Raw genomic sequence first — 14,989 nt, forward strand, 5'->3', positions numbered from 1 at the left:
TTGAATGGGATTTCTTTTCCTGTTGTATATCTTCTACTTGATACTTGGTCCTATCCAAAAGGTCCATAAGACATCTGGTCCATAAAGACATTTGGTCCACAACAAAAAATGTCCTTGATATTTGCAGGACCATTTGGTTCTGTCCAAAAAGTCTGCAGAGACATTTGGTCCATGCCAAACGGCCCTTGATATTTGATCCTGTCCAGAACAATTTGGCCTGAACCAGTATGCTCATGGATGTTTGGGACAGAACCTTTCAAGAACCCTTTGGCATGGACCCAATATTTTATGAAAATTTTGGACAGTACCACATATCTTCTAATTATGGCAATCCTATTGATTTTAGTCAACAGAAAAGTACTGAATCTGTGAAAATCATAATTTTTATTTGAGATGTTCATTCTACATTTAAATTTCATTCTCTTAGAAGTATTGTATCATTTTTTCTTCCTTATCAAACTCTACATTCAGTGTTGCCAAATAGAAGAATGAACCTCACTTGAATAGCAAGATTTGACAGATATATTACAGTTTCATTTTTTGGCTCCTAAAAGTGGTTTGGAGTCCTGAGGTCTGTAAAAGCAAAGAAATACCTGACTGGCTGTTTATATGCTCATTTCAGTAAACAATCTGTTTTTATAATTTGCAGAATTTCCTATCAGGAGATGTAAGAAACAACCTCAATTTCTATAGCGTTTTACTTCAAAATTGACCTTGTGGTTTCTGTCCATCATGCTTCCTGCAAGGATAGTCCAAGAATTCATTTTCAATAAAGGATCTGTTTAGTTTTTAGTTAAGGGACTACAAATAGTCCCCCCAAAGACTGCTTACCACAGTCTGAAAATATGAAATGTTCTTTAGAGGGTTTTGGGTGTGGATTGAGAGACACATTTTCGTAATATTCAGTGTGTCATCATCAAGTAATGTTTACAAACCCCAACACCCTGGGGATGTGTGCAAGGTTTAGCAAGCAGATGTTAGCAGTCAAGGAAAAATTATGACTGCTGCCTGAAAATATTCCCTCTTGCCTATCAGTTACACACTATTGTCAAGATCTCTTCTTTTTGGAGTGTATAATTTGCCAGGTTTATGGGACAGTTAATCTAAAAACAAATTTGAAAATTACTGAAATAAATCCTCCAGAAATATCCATTCAAGAACCTCTTGTCCATTTTTTTTTTTTTGTCTTTTTGGCATTTCTTGGGCCACTCCCGCGGCATATGGAGGTTCCCAGGCTAGGGGTCGAATCGGAGCTGTAGCCATCGGCCTACACCAGAGCCAGAGCAACGCAGGATCCGAGCTGCATCTGCAACCTACACCACAGCTCATGGCAACGTCGGATCCTTAACCCACTCAGCAAGGCCAGGGATTGAACCCGCAACCTCATGGTTCCTAGTCGGATTCGTTAACCACTGCGCCACGACGGGAACTCCAAGAACCTCTTGTCCATTTTTATCAGTGAGTTTTTTCTATTGGAGAAAACCTAGCTATAAGCATTCTAATGATACTCTTTTAAATGACTACCTAATACTTGATTTAACATAAAAAATAAATATTTTTAATCTAGAGTTTCCATCCTGCCTCTCCATTTTCTGAATATTGTTACTGAAAATGCTAATTGTATTACATACACTGCAATTCCAAAAACACATCAACTTCATAGTCTTAGAACTAACAAATCCTTCAGTGGAAAAAGATGAAATAAGATGAGTGTTTTTTCTTGATATTGATATTTAGAGAGCAAGTTTTTCTGTCTCTAGATAAAGTATAAGGGTTTTTTAAGGCAAGGTGAGATGGTCTTTCCAGGAAGAATAGTTAGAACTATTGGGCTAATTTCAAGTGGGTAAACAAATTTTTAAAAATAACTTTAGTAATATCATTTGTGAACTTAGCCTTGTTTTTCTTTTTTTTCTTTTTGTATTTTTAGGGCCACACCCTCGGCATGTGGAGGTTCCCAGGCTAGGGGTCTAATTGAGCTATAGCCTCCGGCCTATGCCACAGCCACAGCAACGACAGATCTGAGCTGTGTCTGTGACCTACACCACAGCTCATGGCAATGCCAGATCCTTAACCCACTGAGCAAGGCCAGGGATTGAACCCACAACCTCATGGTTCCTAGTCGGATTCGTTTCTGCTGCGCCACGATGGGAACTCCCAACTTGTTTTTCTTAATAGAAAATCAGACTCAATAAAAATAAGTGGACAATTGAGAGATATTTCACTCTGAAGTTTTGCTATAGAGTAACTTTGATTGAATCTTAATAATTTATTTTCTTTGGTTCTTATTTATATATGAGAACATCTCAGGGATAGAGTAAGGTATCAACACATCTAAGGTTTTGGACAAGGATCACTTCACACTGAAAAATTACCGTTGCTTTCAGGAGTGAGATCTGTATTGATGGAGCAATTATTTGGCATGTAAATGGTAATGGCCTTTGCAGTTTCTTGTTTTTATATTTCCTTCTGTAAAAAATTGTCAATCTTGGAGTTCCCATTGTGGCTCAGTGGTTAACGAATGGGTCACGTGTGTTTCCTTATCAATGTCTTGCTTACAAAGAACACTAAATCATGCTCATGGTAAGAGAAATAACAAAATTAAAATACACAGACCATTTCCTACATATCAGATTGAGAAACAAGCCAAAAATTTGACAAAACACACTGTTGATGGTGTATAAAAAATTGATGATCCCATACATTGGTAGGGAGAATGCAAAAAGGCACAAACTTTACGGATAGAAATTTGATAATAAATAGAAAAATTGTATTTTCTCTATTCTTTGATCGACTATTGTTACTTTTAGGAAATTATCCCAAAGATACACTGAAAGAAACATAAAATGAAGTATAAGCAAAGCTTTTATTGTATAAGAATTTGTAAAAGGAAAAAAAAGGCTTGAAAACAATCCAGATGTCCATCAGAGGTGTCCTGTAGAGTCCTTCATAGATGTAAAAAGGAATGAGAAAGATCTCTATATACTGCTGTAAATAATTCTCCAAGATATTTACATTAAGAAAGCCAGGCATGGAGGAGTACATATAGTGTGCTGCTTCATTTTTTTTTAAAGCATCAATATTTTATTTTATTTTTTTCGATTTTTTAAATAGTTATTTCCCCAATACAATTTTTTTTCTACTGTACAGCATGGTGATAGTATGCTTCTTTTTGTATTAGAAAAGGGGACAAAATATGTACATATTTTTAAGATCTTAAAAAAGAAGCAATTGGGAATTCCCGTCATGATGCAGAGGAAATGAATCCAACTAGGAACCATGAGGTTGCAGGTTCGATCCCTGGCCTTGCTCAGTGGGTTAAGGATCTGGCATTGCCATGAAGTGTGGTGTAGGTTGCAGACACGGCTCAGATCTGATGTTGCTGTGGCTGTAGTGTAGGCCAGCAGCTGTAGCTCCGATTGGACCCCTAGCCTGGGAACCTCCATATGCTGCAGGTGTGGCCCTAAAAAGCAAAAAAAAATTTTAAATAAAAAAAGAAGCAATTGAATGACAAACCAAAAATGAATAAAAATGCTTACTAATAGGAGAGAATAAAATGAGAGGCTTAACATCTCTGGATGTGTAGTCTTATTGTAGTAATACAATGTATTATAATGCCATAATTTTGACTTTAAAATTACATTAATATTTTGTGAAATTAAATAAAAAAGAGAAATTCCTATTAAAAAAAAGCAAATAGAAACAAACTAGATTTCATGGCAAGTCAGCTGTATAATCATACAGATAAAGAATATTTCAAATGATTTTATTTAGTTAGTTTCAATTTTTTTTTTTTTTGTCTTTTCTAGGGCCGCTTCTGTGGCAAATGGAGGTTCCCAGGCTAGGGGTCTAATCAGAGCTGTAGCTGCCGGGCTACACCACAGCCACAGCAACGTGGGATCCTTAAGCCACTCTGAGCGAGGCTGGGGATCGAACCCACAACCTCATGGTTCCTAATCGGATTTGTTAACCACTGAGCCACGACGGGAACTCCTCAAATGATTTTAAAAGATAGTTTTTGACCATCTGTCCTAGGTGGACAAAAAGAATAACATTCAGGACTCCTATTGTTAGTAATAACATTGATTTGTCATGATAAGGTGAATAAGCAAATAAATAAATGTTGTTTAGCAGAGGTGAAAAGAGTTTTAAATATAAAATAAAAAATCTAAGAACAAAACTCATCATGTCCAATTTGGTTGTAAAATATTCCTTTGAATTCACTTTTTAAAAAATAATAATATACATTTCCTTGCTCTGTATACTTCAAAGTCCTAGAAAGAATGTTAATCAGGAGCAATGAACAACCCTGGCACCCAGATTATGCTCTCTCTATATTATTTTCCTCTCAAAGAGTTCCTTAGAGAAATGGTTGATTTCAAGTCTGGAGCGGAAATGTATTCTCTACCCAGGTACATATAACAGAAGTCAGGGAAACTGCTGAAAATTAGAGTTTTGTCCAAAGGATAGAGAAACCATTGGCCTAAGTTTTGGCAATTTGAGCATTATAATGATATTGACTGGAAATGACTGGAATACTTCAAGTATTTTAAAATTCAATGAGTTTTTAGTAATATGAACAAAATGAAACATTGGTCATTGGAAGTGGCTAGAACACCAAGGGATTCTGAAAACTGCTAAATTAAAGCCATGGATTATCGATCATGTCTTTCCCATACGCACTCTTATTTCAAGATAACTAAATAGCTGATAAGAAAAAAAAATCTTTTTAGAAGAATTCCAGTCAACAAATGCAAAAGAAAAAATAAAATGAGATGATCATCACTTTGCAATGCCTAAGGAAATAATGGCTTGAAGCAATGACTATCCAGAGTTCTCAAAACCTTTAGTTGAAAAGTTGATGGGAAATTTTATAAAAGATGGATCAGGCTGACACCTTAATATCCATCTTAATATCATGAAGAATGGGATAATCAGACATGCTCTCCCTACTGATGGGACGCAGAGGAAATGTTCAGTACAATCTGTAAGATGTTCTGACTTAAACGCTGTGAGTGCATCCACTAAGTCATTAGCTTTAATTACCAGTTTAGGGCATATGGGAACATGTTAGATGGTATCATAAGAATACAACCAGATGGAATCCTTCAGAATGCATAATAGGATACAAAATAGGGCCACCTTCACTTCCCAGTAGTTCCTTGATTTGTTTGTTTTAACAAATAAATGGCATGGGCCACAGGCAATGTAAAATAGAGACAGGGAAAATTATTATTATAGATAAAATTCTTTTTTTTTTTCTTTTAGGGCTGAATCTGTGGCCTATGGGAGTTTCCAAGCTAGGGGTCAAATTGAAGCTGCAAATACCAGCCTACGCCACAGCCACAGCAATGCCACAATGTCAGATCCAAGCTTCATCCATGACCTATGCCACAGCTCACAGAAATGCCAGATCTTTAACCCACTGGGGGAGGCCAGGGATTGAACGTTGAACTGGCATCCTCATCTATACTAGCTGAGTTCTTAACCTGCTGAGCCACAACGGGAACTCCCTAGATAAGATTCTTAAAGTCATATCAGCCAAATGCTACATGGTCCTTTTTTAGATATTGGTGTAAATAAATTAACCATAAAAACACATTTTTGAAACAACAAAGGAAAACTAAACATGGCTGAGCATCAAATGATTTTAAGCAGTTCCTCCTACTTTTGTTGAGCATAATGTTATTATTGTGATTATGTTTTTAAAAAGGAAGTTCTTAATAGTACTTGGTACACACAGATGGGATTTGCTTTAAATACCAAGAAAAACAGTTGGAATTGCTGAGATAGATGAAATAAAATGTCAGAATATTAATTATTGAAGGAGGATGATGGGGAAGCAGAGATTCCTTATACTACTTGTATTTATTCTTACATCAATATATATGTTTATATATTTAATTGCATTTAAACACTCCAGTATACACTATATGTGTGTGTTTGAAGCCATCCACAATGAATAATTAAATTCGAATTCGTTAATACCTGGAGTTCTCTCTGTGGCTCAAGGAGATCAACAGCATTTTTGGAGCACTGGGAAGCAGGTTTGATCCCCCACCTGGCAGAGTGGTTTAAGGATCTGGTGTTGCCGCAGCAATTACAGCTTGGATCTGATCCCTGGCCTGGGAACTCCCTGTGCTGCAGGGTGGCCAAGAAAAGAAAAAAAAAAATTGTTAATTCCTTTCTTCTGTTAAACAGTAAAGGTTTGGAGGGAGAGAGGAATCTAGAGTCAGGCACCTCTTTTCCTTTAAAATGGAGAATAACCAAGATCCCTTATTTTATGAAAGCAGAAAAATGCATTTTGGAAAGATTTTCAGCAAAGAAAAAGAACTGAAACTAAAAGTTGGAATTTGAGCTTTCCAACAATTAGGAAATTCAGCTCATCAGAACATCACACAACATTCTGTGCATTAGGGTTAAACATTCTGCAGCTGTAATTTTTATTAGCTTTGTCTTGCACGCAAGGGAAGTCATTTCTCAGGTAGTTTTGTCATATGTGCCTGTTCAAGGAAAATAATTTCCTATGTAATTGAACTTTGACCCTTCTTTAAGACTTCTCTTTTCTCTGGTTTCAGTTCTTAATATGCATATGTTTGGTGGCACAGTTGAAAGTGGGAGGAGAATGTGCTTTTACTGAAGAAATTAAAAGTGTGCTGAACTGAGAAGAGAAACTATAAGGTTTATAGAACTGAACTCCTTTTGAAGTAAACCTTGAAGGGTTCATATTGGTTTATGTTTGGCACAACTTCATTTAAGCCTAACAAATTTACAAGCATAAATGTTTCTTTGATGTTATGACCCCCACTAGATTCTGTTTGGATGCCCTGAGAGCTATGAATCTGAATGAATGCAAAATAGGTAGATCTAAATGTCCATTAAATGTACTATTCATAAGTTAATCATTAGAAAAATGTTTTACCTTTCAAGTGCTTGGATTAAAAAAAAATGCGTGAATGCAAGTTATTACATTTAGGGGGAAACTTTATGCAATCCAAAACATTTAGCAAACTCACATTTGTGCAGATTATAAATAAGTTCCTTTGGGATCCAATATAATTGGGTTTCCAAAGTGAAGTGATTCTGGTGGGCAAGAGGAAAGAGCCCAAGGAATGTGGTCACATGCTCATTGATGCCCAGGCTGTAATAGCAACTTCATTCTGACCTGAAGAGGGAGGGTGGGTTTTTCAGTAACGAAAGCACATTTACCTTTACCAGGAGGGCTCTGCTTCTCTGATTTGTGAGGCCATAATTTTCCAAGACTTGCCCACCTTCAGGGCCAGTCAGGTGCTGATGGCTGACCACCAGAAGTCTCAGCTGCTCAGTAGGTTGGTGTCAGGGCTGAGGCCATGACCACGGGACTACTATCCATTCAGCAGAACACCAGGGAGCCAAGCTCTTTTGCTCTTTGTGAATAGGAGGTGTAAGTCCTCTTGAAAGCCATGCAGGCCTGCTTTGCGAGCCACAGCCACGGTCTCTTTCCTTATACCTATTGATTTATGTCTACCTGCTAACAAGTGGATAAATAAATTGGCTTTGGCCTGGCCAGGGTATTTTTAGTTACCTGAATGCAAAAACTATTTTCATCATACAATGGAGCATGCAGGCAGGATTTGAGAAAAAGTATAGCTGAGTGTGAATGACAACACAGGTCCCATACATATGGTCAGTAGATCAGTGGAGGTTCTAGATAGCCAGGTGGTAATATGCTAAGAAATCAGTATGGCAAAGTAGGAGTCTTAATAAATTCTTGTTTCCCTGATTCTGGCCTTTCATTCTTCCTTCTGCTGTGATTAGAAGGGCTTCACTACTGCACTCAAACATACATTTTCCTCTGGCTGGCATGCAGGTGGAAATCCAATTAATAAAAATTAGACTGATGGGGGGGAAATGGTTTTATGCTTGGAAATGGAAAAGAAATATAAATGTAGGACACAGGCTTATAGAAAGAACATTTTAGCTGTGCTGCAATGCACATTGGAAACTATGATGAGTTGGGTTATTCAAGGAAAAATCTCCAAGCCAATTTTTAAAAAACAGAAAGTAACTGAGAAGACTGATTTCTGGTTAGTAATGTCAGAGGTTGTTCTCAAGCTTTCTGTGGATAAACTGAATATTATCTTTAAAAATCACATAAGCCGGAGTTCCCGTTGTGGCGCAGTGGTTAACGAATCCAACTAAGAACCATGAGGTTGCGGGTTCAGTCCCTGCCCTTGCTCAGTGGGTTAACGATCTGGCGTTGCTGTGAGCTGTGGTTTAGGTTGCAGACGCGGCCCACGTTGCTGTGGCTCTGGCGTAGGCCAGTGGCTACAGCTCCGACTAGACCCCTAGCCTGGGAACCTCCATATGCCGCGGGAGCAGCCCAGAGAAATAGCAAAAAGACAAAAAAAAAAAAATCACATAAGCTTCAGGTTGGTGCAGGAGGCACCTCGATGACCAACATTAATTTGCTCTTTCCTTGAGAGAAGAGATGCTATAATTGCTGCGTCACAGGGTAGCTAAGGTGGCCTCTGGTCTCTTTCAATTTAGTATGATGATCTTCTTTTAAAGATTACCTAAATTGCTTCAGTCATCAAGGCCAGCCTCAGGAATAGACACAGTTGTAATTAGCAATGTCACATGATTCCAGGATTGTCCAAAAGAATTCCGGTTTGCTGCTGCTTCTTCATGCCCACTTCCTCATGCCTAAAATCCCATCATCGAAGCTTCATTCTATTTGCTTCAAACTTTGATTTTGTCAAAGCTCAAGTAACCATTGAAAGACTAATACAAGGCTGTCATCCACCATTTATATGGGTGTTTCTCAAACAGTGGTCAACAGACCACAGGAGTTCTCATGTATGTGTATCCCTCACATACTGTATTTTTACTTCTGAAATCATAAAATAGTTTTATGAGTTATAAAGTTGAAATTCTTTTTGCCCTGGTATTTGGCATCCATTTCTTTGGAAGGAAGTGAGTTTTTTTTTTTTTATTTTAAAGAGGTTTTCTTGTTATGTTTTGCAAGTTTGGAAACACAGAGCTGTGTGCCAGGATCCATGGATGGTCTGATGGCAGGTTTTGTTAGAAGGGAGAGGAATGTCTCAGGGAGAACAACATTGGTGCCAGGATGAGGAAGAGAGCAAAGAAAGGCAAATATCCCTTCTTTAGTGCTGCAGGCAGGCTGGCCCTGTGAAGGAGAGTGAGGTTCTCTGATGGCTGCGAAGTTCAATGATGGCCCCATTGGGCCAAGAGCAAATGGAAAGCTGAGCTAAGAGTGAAACTGGGAATAAACGTAGGACGCAGTGTGGGGCCTGAAGCTAGGATTGGAGCCATCACTGAAGACCTGGAAACATATCCTTGGCATTGTCTTTCCTTTAAGAAAATGATCTGTGCTGTCTCTCAGCAAACTGTTTATCTTGGGACTTCTGCACAGCCAGCCGAATGGAACGTGGGGCCAAGAAAATGGAAAAACTGAGTCAACGGAGGTCGTGTCACTTGCCTAGGATCGCAAAGGAAGGTTCGGTAATGTCAGAGTCGACAAACCGCAGAGCTATTCTGGCTTCCTGCTCATAGCTTTGGCCCTTGGATGATTCATTTGTCCTGGGTTCCAGCTCAGGCATGCACTCCATGACCCAGGATGATCAGATCAGACCTCAGAGGAGAGATCTCACTTTTAAATGGTCTTCCTCACTTCCTAGGAAATTTATATTTTTATTGTTTTTATATGATTTTATTGTTTTCCAAGGGTGGAAGTATTGTGTAAATCACTTTTGCCTTCAAAATTTAAATGAGATTATAATGGAACCTGGGGGTGGCAGGATACTAATTTTTTTTTTTTCTTTCCGATGTACAGGAGGCATGGAGGCTTGTATCCCTGGGCCTCTCTACTTCTGCCTGCACTGGTTCTTTTTTTAAATTTTTTTTCTTTTTTTTTTTTTTTAATTAAGGTATACCTGATTTACACTGTTGTGTCAATTTCTGCTGTACAGCAAAGTGACCCAGTCATACATACACACACACACACACACATATATATATATACACACACACATTCTTTTTCTCATATTATCTCCATCATGTTCTATCACAGGAGATTGGATATAGTTCCCTGTGTTGGTAGTAGGACCTACATTAGTTCTAAATTTCTTCTCTTCTGTGCCATTGACATATTTGACTTTTTTTTTTTTTTTTTTTGCTTTTTAGCACTGCACCCGAGGCATATGGAGATTCCCAGACTAGGGGTTGAATTAGAGCTGTATTTGTTGGCTTACACCACAGCCACAGCAATAGTAATGCTAGATCCAAGCCTCATCTGCAACCTACACCACAGCTCATGGCAACGCTGGGTCCTTAAGCCACTGAGAGGGGCCAGGGATCAAACCCACGTCCTCAGATACTAGTCAGGTTCATTTCCCCTTCACCACAATGGGAACTCCCTGATGGAGCCCTTGGACTCCTTCTCTAGAAGTTTTGAAATGCTTAAAATAAAACACATAGGACTACACAAAATCATAGAAGAAACCAATTATATTGAAGTGTTTTCGAAATATGAAAATACCAAATTTTTGATGAAGCCATATACGTGCTTCTTTTAATTGTTAACTAACAAGGCAGAGTGGCAAATTTAATAATTATCCTGATTTCAAAGTGGTGATGAAATAAGTGGCTTGTGAAAATAGCTACACCTCCTGTAATGTGATAGAAATGTACCTGTGATTTCTATTACTGATGAATCATAGTAACAAGTCACTGTGGTTTGTTGCTTACCTTCATAATTAAAGGAAATAATACCTTTCAGTTTGAGGTTAGTGGAAATAAAGATTTTTTCTTTTTACGGCTGCACCTGAGGCACTTAGAAGTTCCCAGGCTAGGGATCAAATTGGAGCTACAGCTGCTGGCCACAGCCACAGCCACAGCAATTAGGGATCTGAGCTGTGTCTGTGACCTACACCACAGCTCATGGCAATGCCAGATCTTTAACCCACTGAGTAAGGCCAGGGATCGAACCCACATCCTCATGAATCCTAGTCAGGTTCGTTAACTGCTGAACCACAAAGGGTACTCCCAATAAGAATGTCTTTTTTAAAAAATCCAGTTCACAGACTCTCTGAATTTCATCCAAGGACCCTAGGTGAAAACTCCTGGCCTGGAAGATTTGATGCATTATTGGGTCTGACGCATTTTCCTGTTGGCTAATTATGAGGACAGGTTTTAGTATAGAAGATTCAACTGAACTTCCAAATGCTCCTGCCAGATTTTCCCCCTAATTTTGATTTTTTTTTATATGCAAAAGTGGACCCCAGCAATCTTTGATAGGATGCCAGGAAACGGGCAAGTTTGACAGAGGTCATAGCCATTTCCCTCCATTCCCTTTGATGTATTAACATCAGGGAGGCTGGATTTGGTTCTGCTGCCAGAGCCAAGGTAACTGAATGGCCTCCAACTTGGGGGCCTGTTTTCCTACCTCTTCTGGCAATTCTTTAAGCAAGGAAGTGTATATACCCCATTGTTCTCACATCTTTAGTTTATCTTCAAAGGGTCTCTCTTTCCATGAGAGACACCTCTGGATGCTGTTTCACAGAGAACAGATCATGCTGTTTCTGACTTTGCATTTTGGGGGAAATCCAATTATTCTACTGCTGGAATATTTGGCTAAGGTGTACACAGCCATAAGTATATGCCTGCCTAATTTCATGGTCAGTCTTTCCAAAAATCTATTTTGACTATGTTTACTTTATACTCCTATTCTAACCATTCCTGTTACCCCAAATGTTGTTTCACTTATTCACTTTTGGTTTATAAAGACAGTTCTCTTAGCTAGATATTATCCTTGACATCTGCTATTGTGTGAGACAGAGGCAAAGGAAAATACAGGCCAATGAGTTCTTGAATTGTGTGACTTTGCAAAGTTGTTCCTAGGGGATCATGGGATGGTTATTGTAATTGTACATCAAGGAGCAAACCAGTCTACCAAAATATATACCTTGTGTGTAAATAGGATGTGTACCAGCACATTTACTTTTAACCTTGACTCTAAGTCAGTGCTGCTCTTCACCATGGACATGGGTGTTGCTTCACACAGTGTGTATCAGTCCGGCTCCTATCTTGGTGTCTTTGTGCCATGACTTGCATACTCAGAGATGACATGTCCTCTTGGAGGACGCTGCTTTAGCTAGCCAGCCCTGAGAAACTTGCCAGGGTCGTGCTGGTAAATGTTTAACAACTGGCTCTCCAGGGGGAATAAAATCCAGATTTGTAGCATTTGCCAGTTTTCATGGTGTAAATCCTCCCACGACGAGTGATTTCAAGCTAAATGACTTCACTGAACACAGAGTTGGGAAGAGATGAGCCTAAGTGGCTCTTGTAAGCCAGGGAGAACTGGTTTCACCACCTCACTCTGCACTTACTATTCCCCATGGGCAGGGAGCAGTAATTGTCTATATCGTAATTGTTTTTCTCTCTTTTTGTTCCTATTCAATTATACAGCAGTTTCAGAGATAGAGAGAGACAGGGAGAGAGATTCATATACATCCAAATAAAAGCTCTTCCTCTGACACGCGCCTTTTGAAGCTGATCTCTGGCTCTTCAGTTTTGTTAACAGTCAGCATTCTATGGCCTCATTATGGACAAATTTATGTTCTGTTGTAATGCTGTTCATTACTACTGATGTCACCTATGAAATGACTCCAGAAGCTAAATGTGACATCTGTTAGAGATTCAAGTCTTACACCTACATCGATCCAAGTCTCACACCAGCTTTTTTCAGGCCACACACATTCCAGTTAACTAAGGAAGCCGTACAAAATTTCTTCTGATGAAGCAGGATCTGTGACTCTTTTTCAGGATTCATGAAAGTATTACCTAGAATGAGATATTATTCAAGCAGAAATGGTTCATCTTTAAAATACTTTTAGCATAGCAAAATTCTTTTGGTTGAAATCAGGGTGTGTTATGTCTATAGAACTCCCCTCAACTTACTGAACCTTTCCAAAGAGAAATGGTGTGAATAGAGCACGGACCTGCATTGACTCTCAGTGGTTATTTTGCCCTTTCCTAAACTTTTGGAAACTATTCTGGACTACATGCTTAAGTCATTCAGTCATTCTCTGTTTATCCTCATTGACAAAACTTTGTCCCAGACTCTTGAGTAACTGTATACTGAAATACAATTTATAGACCATACCATTCACCTATTTAAAGTGTGCAATTCAGTGGTTTTTAATATGTCACAGAGTTGTGCAACCATCAGCACCATGGGTTTTAGACTATTTTTTATCACTGAAGAGAAACCCTGTATTCATTAGTTGTCATCTCCTAGTCTCCTTACCTCATGGGCCTAGGAAACTGCTAATCTGCTTCTACCGCTATAATTTGGCTATTCTGGACATTTTAGAGAAGTGGAACAATGCAATGTGTAGTCTTTTGTAACTGGCTTCTTCCACTTGGCATAATATTTTCAAAGTTCACCTAAGTAGTATCATGCGTCAGTACGTCATTCCTTTTTGCAATATGATTTGTAAAAATTTCCTCCCATACTGTAGCTTGTCCTTCCTCTTCCTTGACAGTGTCCTCTGCAGAACAAATGTTTTCAATTTTGATGAAGTCTAATTAAAAAAAAAAAGTTTTCTTTTGTTGTTTGGATTTTTGTGTCATTTCCAAGAATCCCTCACCTAATCCGAGATCATGAAGACTTATGCCTATGTTTGCATCTAACAGTTGTATAGGTTTAGCTCTTATACTTAGGTCTGATTCACTTTGTATTAATTTTTTTTACATCGTGTGAGTGTGGTCCAACTTCATTCTTTTGTATATAAATCTTCAGTTGTCTCAGTACCCTTTGTTGAAAAGACTATTCTTCCGCCATTGACTTGTCTTGGCATTCTTGTTGGAAATCAATTTATCCTCGAGTCAAGTCCTGATTAAACTAAGTGGAAGACTGAAGAAACACCAGATCGTCACTCAGGTGACTAATAGCAAGTCAAATTTATTGCCAGCTCTCCAAATATCATTACGTTAATTTGAATCCACATGCCACAAGTGAGCGGCTGCATGTCACATTAGACAGCAAGAAAGCTCTAATGAAGTGCCCCAGGACACTGTTCTTGATTTTGTTCTGTTTCACATTTTATTGATGATTTGAATGGGGAATACATGTTTATTAAGCTTTCAGAACTCAAAGCTTAAAAGAGAGTTATTCAATACTACAGGTAATTAAAACAAAATTGTAAATACTCTTCATAGGACAGAAAACTAGAGTGAAGTGAACAAAAAGAAGACAACCTGAGATAAATGGGAACACTTAGTTTCAAAAAATTAATTATGTAAGTAGTGGGTGTTGGAGACTTACCTGGAGGTTTTTGTTACTAGAACTATAGTTCCTAGACTGGGGGTTGATAGTCCCATTGTACTCCTTATTAATTCCTCCACATGTCCCAGCAGACCTTTATGAAGACCTGGAATCCATGGGATAACTTGGCAAGAAGATTATGTAGCTAATAGGTTTTTGACTATTATTTCTGGGCAAGGGACACCAAGGTCTAAGTGCTCCTAATAAGAAGCAGGATACACACATCCATAAACACATACATACATGAACACTATACACACGCATGCACATTGATGTGTACGTACACCTATGCAGATAGATAGATGGATTATACAGTTTCTAAAGATATTTTGTTCAATGTTTTTTTTTTGTTCAGTAGTTACATGTCTAAAAGTTTTGGGTGAATAATAGCTCCTCTCTGTATATTTCACTTGTTTACTTTTTCCATATATGTGCATGTTTTTCTGTATATAGATTAGGGAAAAATATTTTAACCCATGAAAAGTCAAAAAAAGGTAGAATAAAAGACTTTTATTAGAAGTTACTATGCACCTTAAATTTCTACCCTGAATAAGATCTAAGAGTATCCCAAGCGTTCTTTCCAACTCTATCTAATAACAGCATCATTCTAGGATAGTTGCTTGGTGTTCCTTTAAGAGGCCTGGAATCAAATTGGGGGCATTT

The sequence above is a fragment of the Phacochoerus africanus genome, chromosome 3 (assembly GCF_016906955.1).
Source record: "Phacochoerus africanus isolate WHEZ1 chromosome 3, ROS_Pafr_v1, whole genome shotgun sequence".
NCBI lineage: Eukaryota > Metazoa > Chordata > Mammalia > Artiodactyla > Suidae > Phacochoerus > Phacochoerus africanus.